Genomic DNA, 4,447 nt, shown 5'->3' with positions numbered 1-4,447 from the left:
ACCTAGCAATTATGAATTGGGCTGCAATGAACATTCTGATACAAATATCTTTGTTGTAGAGTGATTTTTGGTTGTCTCATAATTTGACTCTTTTCCTCCACATTGGTTTTGTCCAAAGTGTCAGTGAGAATTTACTTTTTTTAAGCCATTGATTGACTTTTACATTAAGGTACTGTGGGATGTTCATCACCCATCTGATCTAGTCTTTGTGATAAATCTATAAGGTCAATGTTATCATCTCTGCTCCATAGCGAAAGAAGCATAGATCAAGTAGCTTCTTGGGGTCATGTAGATAGAGTCAGAACAGTGATTTAAATCCAGGCTCTGTGTCTGCAAATCCTGGTCTCCAATAAGGCTTCTAAAAGCAAGTATGGATAAGGAAACATGGCAAGTGTGTGCACTTAACTCAGGTGGAAATGTGCAATAAGTTTGGAGCTTGAAGCTAACTAATGGCAAAAATAACAGCATCCTTCTTTTACAAGGAGGGTGGGGTTCCACAGGAGGATTAAGATAATGAGACACCAATTGCTAATACCTCTTACCTAAGATCCACCTGTGACAGAAAGTGTTGATAGTCAATGCTATGAAGCAGGTAGGTGTGAGGAAGGTATCGGATTCAAGATTTTCAAGTGATTTATCAGCACTGAGACACTCCATATAAGTACCACACGTTAACCCATTGCGCCACTGGAGCTCCTCAGCGACGAGACACTCCAATGATAGTGATGTAGATAGAAGAATTGTGTCAAGAAACAAATGGTAAAAATCTGATCCACAAAACCCAGAAAGCAAGGCATATTTTATGGGAGCTTATACAAGACTCACTCACTTCAAGCTAAGTTATAAGGCATCTTTTCCCTCCAAGATGGTACAATGGCACAGAATTCCCCATCACAAATAACACACTCATGTTAGGGACCCAGTTTGATAAACCAATTGATTATCCTACTTACCATTGAGCCATGTGAGTACCGGGATTTCGTGGTGATTTCCAATCTTGCAAAAAATTACTCATGTGCTCACCCAAGGTGAGTAATAATTTGTTTGGCTAAACTGGTAATATATGTTGAATGAATCAGTTTTACTGCATGTGTCACTATAATATTGTGGGGATAAGAAGCAATGGAAAGTTGTAACACTGGGCACTTTTCCGGTCAACCTATTAAAACCAAAGGAAAGATCTGAGGTATGATATTAAGCAAAATCTTTCTTCCTCTTTTTCAATGTAAGTTGTAATCAACTTTCCACCTTTGAGAAAAAAAATGAAAATGAAAAATACTATTATTTTTTTCTTCTCAATTTATGTTTCCCCCCTCAAAAAATCGAAAGAAGTTTAAAAGATAAATGTGAATATTTATCTAGTCTCATGTCTTTTTTCATGGAAAAAAAATTCAACAAACTAATTTCTGCGTGTGTTTTAGTCCTAGATGACTGGACTATTCCCAAATCAATTAAAAAGGGAATATCACAAATATTAAAAATGTCTCTTTATGTGGCAACATGCATTCTCTTGAGTACCAATGATAACTAGCTTAGAAAAGACGAGTTTTCTTAAGTAACCTAGAAAATGATCATTCCTAGCATTTTAAAATCCCAACTTTCAGTATAGGAAAATCTTGTCAATCTTGAGCGACATATAATTTTTCTATATAGTTTCTATCTGCAATTATTACTGAATTACCTTGAAAGGATAAGATTAGGGGAGAAAATACTGGCCAATGATTTCAATTCAAATCAACAGTAAAATATTTTAGTTGAAAAGTCTAATGATTCAAGCACCAAATTGGTCAGCAATATTTTAGAAGCAGAGGAGAAGAGAAATTATCAGGGAAAAATGAAACAACGGATTGTCATTCATATTGGTTTCTGATAGTTTGTCTCCTCAACAAAAGGATTCTTTTTTAAATAGAGTAGAATTAATTCACAAGCCCACATTCAAAATTATCCATTTGAGTATGTGTTTTTCTAGACACAAATATATACCCCAGTATGTTTCTTTACTGATAGGCAGCTAGAGACACAAAGCAGATGCATAAAAATGTAAAGAAACGTTCATAAAATTTCAGCCATTAGATAAGCACGCGTGGATTGTAAATGTGAATAAAATGGTATATTGTAAAAATGAAACATCTGGCTCTCCAGATATGCATTTTCATGAGTATTTCAATGATAGCATGTGAAAACAGAGCATATGGCCATGATATTAGTAAAGTCTTACTACAAAGAACTGGACAGATATTTTGAACCAAATTTGTAGTGTGTAAATGCACCCATAGTATTTTTCTAACTATATCAATGAAATCCATTATAAATTAGATAATTGCATATTCATTAATTTTTATTATGATTATGAACATCAAGTTTATATTTTAACCCTTTTCCATGGAGGAAGTATTCATGTATAATGCAAAATGAATTTATCTCTATCTAAAATAACCATTTAAATGATAACAGTGAAGTTAAGCTTGCCCATCCTGTTACTACCTACATTTTCCTTTTGGACCACAGGATTGTTTTGAAAGCTCGTTATGATCAATAGACAGATGTTAACAACAACAAAAAAAAGAGTAGTTTGTCCAAAACTCTCTGAGAGGCTTACACAAACTTTCCTACTACAGAAGCTCTTATGGGAAACACACTTCTACAGCTTGACCTTGACGTCTTCAGCCCTCTTTCAATAATGGTCATTGCTTGGAGTAAACAAGTACAGCAAGTGTAGCACAGGAGCTGATGAAAATGGAGTTCAGCTGGGTCTTCTGTAGCCCAGAAATGGCATCAACAATGTGCCATTTTGATCAAGCAAGGTCATTCCCTAAATTAGGGGCTGCATGAGAAATGTCAAATCATGTTGAAAGAGAAGGCACTAACTTACTGTAAGGGATGCTAATGGCACAGGGATTACTTAAAGGTGAGTTGTTTTGACTAACAAGGAAGCAGAGAATCTGGGGGAAGGGCCATGGGCCATTCTACCATTTCCTGGTGAGGTCGATTTCAGAGTGCTGATTGCTTTATGCAGACAGTGAGGTAGTAGTTATTTTTGGTACATAGATTTTGGGGAGAACCTTACTAAAAGATGAAACAATGTAAATAACCTGTGTATGAGCTACGGCCTCTCTGCACTCCCAGCTCCTGCATCTACACAGTGGCTTAGGCTAATACCCTGCACAACCGAGATGCAAACTAATGGAAAACAAAGCAAGCAAAACAAACAACAACAGCAAAACCCACACACTAAGTACTTGGTGAGTTTAGTACCTAATTGGAGATTAGTGGGGTCACAAGTCGTATGATGAGTGTGTGGCCTTTTACCGTCTTCCACATATCCCCTTCCTTCCCTTCCCCCTTCGTCTCCTTCTTCTCTTCACTCCGTTCTTCCTCTTCCCTTTCTGGTGCGAGTTTGTCCTCTTTGTCCTGCTGAGTAGTTTTGCATCCTTCTCTGGAGCTTTGGTGCATCCTGATCTGAGGCTCCAGAGGAATGCTTTTCCAGCCAAGCTCATCAGTCACTAGCATAAAGGCTGTTCTGTTTTCTCTCCATGAGAAACTCTGGTAGCAGCTCCTAAAGAAGCAAAATTTCACCAGCTCCTTACAGTTAATTACTATTATTATTGGCTAAAATAATGCTTGATCTCTTGGAGCCTTCAGAACAATGACAATCAAGGAAGATAATGAGCTTAATTCCACAGCAATTATTTCAAACTAAAAGTAATGTTCAATTACACATCAGGACACATGAAATAGTGTCACTTTCTATTTTTCCTTATACTCAAGGCAGTTTAAAAAGAAGTGTAAACCCCTCTGGGATCCGTGACATACTCTCAGGGGCTCAGACATTCTTTTCGAAGATTGACTATATTGATGCTTTCATATTTACAATACCCTTTGAATAATTAAAGTAAGCCTGCTCTGTTTCATCTGGATGACCCAGTATGAACAATTAAGTGTGAACTGATCATCTGTGGTAGAACTGCTTATCCACTTAGTAACTTAATGAGATTATCTAGCTTTTTAAATCCTAATGTAAAAATGACAGCAATTGTTATATATCTGTTATTGTAATCAAATTAAAAGAATTTTTAAATTCCTTTACAAGTTATAAGAGTAATATTTCTCTGTACAATATTTCATAACTAGAATTTTTCTTTTATATATATATACATATATATTTAGGTTTTGATTTGACCTCATGGTAAAGTAAAGCAAACACTACATTAGTTATAGTGGGTCAATGAAAACAGATTGTGGACTGAATCCAGAGATTGCATATTCACAGTGGCATTATACAAGTGTAAACAAGTGGGCTTTTTAGGCTTGGTGCCTGTAGCACAATGGTTATGGCTCTAGTCACATACACCAAGGCTGGAGGGGTCCAACCTGGCCCAGGCCAGCTAAAATAACAATGGCAACTGCAATAGAAAACAGCCAGGTGTTGTGGTAGGGGCCTGTAATC

Source organism: Otolemur garnettii, unplaced genomic scaffold (genome assembly GCF_000181295.1).
Source record: "Otolemur garnettii isolate 467f Iridium unplaced genomic scaffold, OtoGar3 scaffold00013, whole genome shotgun sequence".
In the NCBI taxonomy this organism is placed as follows: Eukaryota; Metazoa; Chordata; class Mammalia; order Primates; family Galagidae; genus Otolemur; species Otolemur garnettii.
The sequence above is the reverse complement of the archived record's forward strand: the minus strand, read 5'-3'. Positions refer to the sequence as shown.